A 7418-nucleotide genomic window follows, 5' to 3' on the forward strand; every position below is an offset into this window, starting at 1 on the left:
AGTACTGGATCTAAGGGCGTCATGTCGCCTCCTTCTGGTCGTACCAGAAGCCAAACGTATGTCAATGTACATGTTTTATCCAAATAATCGGCCCCAGACGTTTTTGGTGGAGTTTTGCAAACCTGACCCAAGATTAAAGTTAATGGGCGGTGCTAAATACTGTCGTCCCCTACATGTCAGTACCTGTTCTAAAGGCGTCACATCACCTCATTCTGGTCATACTGCTAACCCAAAGTAGTCCAATGAGCTTGTGTTACCCAATTACGGGATCCAACGCCGTTTTTGGTCAATTTTGGTCAAGCTGACCTGAATATGGATGTTATTATGCGTTTTTAGGTGAAAACCCTGGGTGTCCCTTCCATGTCAGTACCCGGTATTTGGGCATCACATTGCCTCCTTTTAGCCGTTACATACAACCAAAGTAAGTTAATTTGCTTTTTGTACGTAAATAGAGGTTGCCAAGACGTTGAGGTCAATCTGGTCAAGCTCACCACAAGATGTAAGTTATTGAGCGGTGCTAGGTGATAGCCATAGATGTCCACTTTATACCAGTACCCGGTCCTGGGGCGTCACATCGCCTCCTTCTTGTCGTTCCAGCAGCCCAAAGTAGGTCAGTGTGCTTGTTTTACCCAAATAGGGGGTCCTGGACGTTGGGGGTCGATTTTGGTCAAACTCACCCCAAGATGGAAGTTATTGAGCGGTGCTAGGTGATAGCCCTGGATGTCCCCTTCATGTCAGTACCCGGTCTTGGAGCGTCACATCGTCTCCTTCTGGTCGTTCCAGCAACCTACAGTAGTTCAGTGTGCTTGTTTTACCCAAATAGGGGGTCCTGGACGTTGGGGGTTCGATTTTGGTCAAACTCACCCCAAGATGGAAGTTATTGAGCGGTGCTAGGTGATAGTCCTGGATGTCCCCTTCATGTCAATACCCGGTCTTGGGGCGTCACATCGTCTCCTTCTGGTCGTTCCAGCAACCTACAGTAGTTCAGTGTGCTTGTTTTACCCAAATAGGGGGTCCTGGACGTTGGGGGTCGATTTTGGTCAAACTCACCCCAAGATGGAAGTTATTGAGCGGTGCTAGGTGATAGCCCTGGATGTCCCCTACATGCCAGTACCCGGTCTTAGGGCATCATATCGCCTCCTTCTGGTCGTTCCAGCAACCCAAAGTAGGTCAGTATGCTTGATTACCCAAATAGGGGGTCCTGGACGTTGGGGTCGATTTTTGCCAAACTCACCCCAAGATGGAAGTTATTGGGTGGTGTTAGGTGATAGTCCTGGATGTCCCCTACATGCTAGTACCCGGTCTTAGGGCGTCACATCGCCTCCTTCTGGTCGTTCTAGCAACCCAAAGTAGGTCAGTGTGCTAGTTTTACCTAATTAGCGGGTCCTGGACGTTGGGGTCGATTTTGGTCAAGCTCACGCCAAGATGGAAGTTATTGAGCGGTGCTAGGTGATAGTCCTGGATGTTCCCTTCATGTCAGTACACGGTCTTGGGGCGTCACATCGCCTCCTTCTGGTCGTTCCAGCAACCCAAAGTAGGTCAGTGTGCTTGTTTTACCGAAATAGGGGGTCCTGGACGTTGGGGTCGATTTTGGTCAAACTCACCCCAAGATGGAAGTTATTGAGCGCGTGCTAGGTGATAGCCCTGGATGTCCCCTACATGCCAGTACCCGGTCTTGGGCATCACATCGCCTCCTTCTGGTCGTTCCAGCAACCCAAAGTAGGTCAGTGTGCTTGTTTTACCAAAATAGGGGGCCCTGGACGTTGGGGTCAATTTTGGTCAAGCTCACCCCAAGATGGAAGTTATTGGGCGGTGCTAGGTGATAGTCCTGGATGTCCCCTACATGCCAGTACCCGGTCTTAGGGCGTCACATCGCCTCCTTCTGGTCGTTCCAGCAACCCAAAGTAGGTCAGTGTGCTTGTTTTACCCAATTAGGGGGTCCTGGACGTTGGGGGTCGATTTTGGTCAAATTCACCCCAAGATGGAAGTTATTGAGCGGTGCTAGGTGATAGTCCTGGATGTTCCCTTCATGTCAGTACCCGGTCTTGGGGCGTCACATCGCCTCCTTCTGGTCGTTCCAGCAACCCAAAGTAGGTCATGTGCTTGTTTTACCCAAATAGGGGGTCCAGGACGTTGGGGGTCGATTTTGGTCAAGCTCACCCCAAGATGGAAGTTATTGAGCGGTGCTAGGTGATAGACCTAGATGTCCCCTTCATGTCAGTACCCGGTCTTAGGCGTCACATGCCTCCTTCTGTTCGTTCCAGCAACCCAAAGTAGGTCAGTGTGCTTGTTTTACCGAAATAGGGGGTCCTGGACGTTGGGGATCGATTTTGGTCAAGCTCACCCCAAGATGGAAGTTATTGGGCGGTGCTAGGTGGTAGCCCTCTATGTCCCCTTCATATCTGTACCCAGTCTTGGGGAGTCACATCGCCTCCTTCTGGTCGTATTAGCAACCCAAAGTAGGTCAATGTGCTTGTTTTAACCAAATATGAGTTTCCCTTACGTTTAAGTTAATTGTGTTTAGGCTGAATCTAAGATGGAAGTCATGCGGCACTGCTAGGTGATAGCCCAGATGTCCATTTTATGCCAGTTACCTGTCTTATGGCGTTACATCGCCTCCTTTTGGTCGTATTAGCAACCCAAAGTAGTTTAATGTGTTTGTTTAACTCAATCAAAAGGGCCCAAGAGGTTGGGGTCAATTTATTCAAGCTGACCCTAAGATGGAAGTCATTTGTAGGTGCCAGTTCATAGCCATTGCCAGTACTATGTCTTAGAGCGTCAAATTGCCTCCTTCTGGTCGTATCAAGGGGTCCCAAGGATTTAGGTGCGGCATCTTGCTGTCGTACTAACAACACAATTTCCTTAATTTCTTTGCCATGCACTGACCCCGTCTTGGAGGATACATATGGTCTTCCTAACCCCAGTACTACGCTTATTAAATGATTACAGGGAATAGTCTTTTTAAAGGGTCTGCGTCGTATGCTTACCCTGTCTTCTGGAGTCTTTATTTGATCAGCATGAATCTTAGATAATTACACTATCAACAAAGCGGGATTTTTTCTTTCAAAAAAAGCGTTGCCACCGCGGGAGAGAATGCGTCATCGCGGAATATCGCAACGATATATTCCACGGCAGCCAACGCGGTGGTGCGCGTCATCACCGCAATCATCTGCTGTTACTGCTGTTACTGCGTACGACTTAATTCCGTATACATGCACGCGGCAAATCGCCGTAATTCGGCAAAACCGAGATGTTTAGGTATTTGTGGTACAAATAGAATAGAAGAAGTAGATTAAACCGTGCTCGCGGACAGGATTTTACTTGATTGCGAGGGTAAACAATCGCATTGCTCTTATATAAATACTGACTAAACAACCAGAATGCAACTCATAGTAAAACGATTGAAGAATGTTGGTTAAATATTTTGATACCAAATTTTACGAGAACGCTATTCATATTATACATATTTTTACTTAATATAGCGGGTGTTTCGGATTAAGAACCAAATACCAAATATTATAAAGTACAGTATTTATTGGGGGAATGGGGGTAAACTGTGCCAGTAATAATACTTTAAAAAGCTGATGTAATATTTTAAATGTTTATGTTATCTGGGGCCAAAAATAAATCCAATTTAAATTATTCCCCCATGTGTTATCAACATATTAGCTGGTTATCCCGGATACTATTTAGCCGCGGGTAGCCTCTACTGAGTACTGTAGTACATATTAATTTTATGGTTTACTTTTGTTCGTACTGGTTCTTTTTGATTATGTTTCATCGTGTTTTATTTATATAAACCATTTGCGTTAATGATATTTTCTTTGAAACATTGTTGTTGTGTGGCAGGTGTTCTTATTGGCTGCTGGAAAATAGTAGATTCCTTTCACATTTCGTGTTTCGTGGTAAAAGTACTTATTTGCTGCTAAGTCCCTTATTGGCTGCTGTACTTATTGGCTGCTGTTATTGGCTGCTAGCTTGCTGTCAGTATCAGATTTCAATAGATAAGAGTGCCCTCCCCCTATGTGTCAAACACGAGAATTAATGTGTTCGCGAAATCTGCATTAAGGTTACATTACACTAATATCATTGTCAACTTCACCATATACAATTCAAACTGTTTTTATGCACAAACCCCATTCTCAACGTTTTTTTCTTATACATGGTGAGCTTTTGTCATCACCTCATTTCCATCGTATCTCGTGGGTCGTCCCATCGCATTCGCTGATATTGATGGAGGAACTGGTGTGGTTTCTCGTCAATGTTACTTAAAACAGTTTCTCCTCATACCATATCTAGCGTTATTTAATCAACCTTATCTGGAATGTTCTTTTGTCGGGCCTCTTTCCCTTTCAAATTAAAGCCAAGAAAAAATGCGTACATTTTAGGAAACAAGTGTTGCTATAGTGTCCTTGAACGACATAACATATGACCTTATGACCTACTTTTTCGATGTCAATATTGGACGTTTGGACAATCACAATTGTTGTGTTTTAATGTAGGTATGTAATAAAGACACTTAAATATTTACTACATTTATTCTACAAGTGTATAAAATGTGAGTACATCAATAGTCTGAATCCTACTGCCTCTCTGATACTTCTAGGGGTTCCACCTTGGTGCCTTAGCAGGGCGGTTACTAATTTGCATATAGAGGCGGAGCTTCTATGCTCACAACATTACATCCCATCTTTTCTCAGATTTAAACTTTCAGCATCTGCCAAAGATTAGTTTAATATTAAAACAATTTCAATCATTAAATTTGTTTAACCACATGATAGTCAATTCATTAGGAGAGTAGTTAATGTTCTGGCAGTTTACGAATTGTGGCATTATGGCCAGTGTCAGATAGAGCTAATGTCCAACGGTGTCAGATTTATGGCAGCGGCGAGCACTAATTGCTTGATTCACCACAAAGTTTTTGAAAACAAATGATCTGTTTGTCATTACACTGGTCGTTTTCTGAGATTAATAGCATGTCTCTGGGAGGATTGTAAATTCCAAAGAATTCCAGGTAACTCAGTTTTCGATAGAAAGTTGAGTCTGTTCAATAAATTTAGACTGGTCACTAGAATTACACTGTTACATATAAAGAAATTTGCACTAGCATCGAAATGACCTGAAGTAAAATGATAACAAAGTAAACAAATATTCCATTTCTTAAACATACAAAGAATGCGCAAACATATTGGTAAATTAATCTAAATTCATAAAGGGATTATTATGCCCTTTTCACAATAAATCACTTTTGCACAAAGTCTTGGAAACGTTCTGGGGGGTTTCGATTTCGCAATGAACGTCTCGGTTGTGAAGGCTCTTGTTCGTCCGTACGTACAGTGCCAGGACGGTAGAAGTCGTCGAAGTCGTCCTCGCTGTCGGAGTCTTGTAGCCTTATCAGTTTGAAAAAGGACGAATTGCGGGTGATTGACTTGTCTCCTCTTTTCGCTGTTATCATCGAACCGTTTATCTTTGTAATTTTATATGGTTGACTGTCGAAAGGTGTGGAGAACTTGTTTGTTTTGTGTTGTTTGACAAGTACAGAGTCGCCAACGTTAAATGTTGCCGGCTTTGCATGCCGTTTTGCGTCCGCGTACGATTTCATTTTAGCTTTTTGATATGCGTCATTTTCACGAACTTTGACTTGCACATTTTTCTTTGAAGGTTTCGATGGTGCAAATGGTAATTTTATTCTAATCTGTCTTCCAAATAATAGTTCTGCTGGACTGTATTTTGTAGTCGCATGTTTTGTAGCTCTATAGTTGCGTACGAATGCATACATGTCTGTGCGCCAATCTGCCTTTTGAGATTTTGCCGCACGAATTACTTTTCCTATTGTTTTCATGAAACGCTCGCATTCTCCGTTTGCTTGAGGCCAGATAGGGGTTATTTTTCTGTGTTTGAAACCAAATTGTTTTGAAAAGTTTGCACTATTTATCGGCGGTCCATTGTCAGTTCTCAGTACTTCAGGTATTCCATATTCTGAGAATATTTTGTCAAGCTTCTCAATAACTGATTTTGCATTAAGAGATGTTATTATTTCAACAATTGGGAATCTTGAAAAGTCATCAATCAAAACAAGAAGATATTTTCCATCAGGAAATGGTCCACAGAAATCCATGCTCACTGAATCCCATGCCTGTTTTGGCATTTCAGTTATTTGAAGTGGTTCCCTGGAGTTTTTATCAGTTGCTGCGAGACAGGGAATACAACTGTTACACAAGTCCTCAACCATTTTGTCCATTTTTGGAAAGTACACCTTTTCGCGCAATAGTTGTTTTGTCCTAACTATTCCTGGGTGTCCTTCGTGTGCTATTGAAATAGCCTTCTGTTGCAACTGTTTAGGTAACACGATTCTATTTCCATGCAAGAGAACTTCGCCGTTTTTGAACGTCACAACTGTCAGTTCATTTTTCACACGTGCAAGTGTATCTAGTACCGTATTTGTTTTGTAATTTGATTTCCACGAGGATTGTCTGACGTTTTGCATCACTTGTTGAAGGTCGTTGTCACTGCTTGTCTCAATGATTATGTCATGCAACGTCATCGCGTTTGGAACATCATGGTATGTAATGAATGACAGGTATTCTTCTGCGATTTTTCCTGCGTTGCTTGCTTGCGTCTTTGTGACATCAGGGTGCCTACTTAGGTAGTCTGACATGTTTGATTCACCTGGCTTGTATATGACATCAAAATCATAGGCTTGCATTTTCATTCGCCACCGTTCCAGTCTGGCTGGCGGCTTGGACTTCGGGTTTTTGTATATGTGTTCAAGCGCTTTTGCGTCTGTTATGACGGTGAATTTGTGTCCAAAGAGGTATATATGCCAGTGTTCAATTGCCCATACGATAGCTAAGTTTTCTTTCTCGGTCTGAGAGTACCTTTTCTCGGTATCTGTTAATGATTTGCTTGCATAGCTAACTACTTTCCCTCCTTGCAGCATGATTGCTGCTATGCCTACGGGGCTTGCATCTGCAACAATTTGTGTTGTCAAATTTGGATCGAAATATGTCATTACAGTTTCACTGCTTAGATCCGATTTGAGTTTATCAAAAGCATTTTGCTGTCTTTCTTCCCAAACGAATTTGGCATCTTTCTTCACGAGCATTCGCAAAGGTTCTGTCGTTGTGGAGTAGTTTGGTATGAATCTGGAGACATAGTTTGTCATTGCGAGGAAGCTTCGTACTTCTGATGCGTTTTGTGGAGCAGGTGTGTTTTTGATTATTTCACACTTTTTCTTGTCAGCAGAAAATCCGTTTTCACTGAAAATATAGCCGAAGAATTCAAGCGTTTTCTTGTTGAATTCACATTTCTATTTGTTCAGTGTGAGGCCTTTTTCCTGTAGACGTCGTAGGGCGGCTGCCAGTCTACTGTCGTGTTGCTCCTGCGAATTGCCATACATGATTATGTCATCGCTGATG

The sequence above is a fragment of the Mya arenaria genome, chromosome 4 (genome assembly GCF_026914265.1).
Source record: "Mya arenaria isolate MELC-2E11 chromosome 4, ASM2691426v1".
Taxonomy (NCBI): domain Eukaryota; kingdom Metazoa; phylum Mollusca; class Bivalvia; order Myida; family Myidae; genus Mya; species Mya arenaria.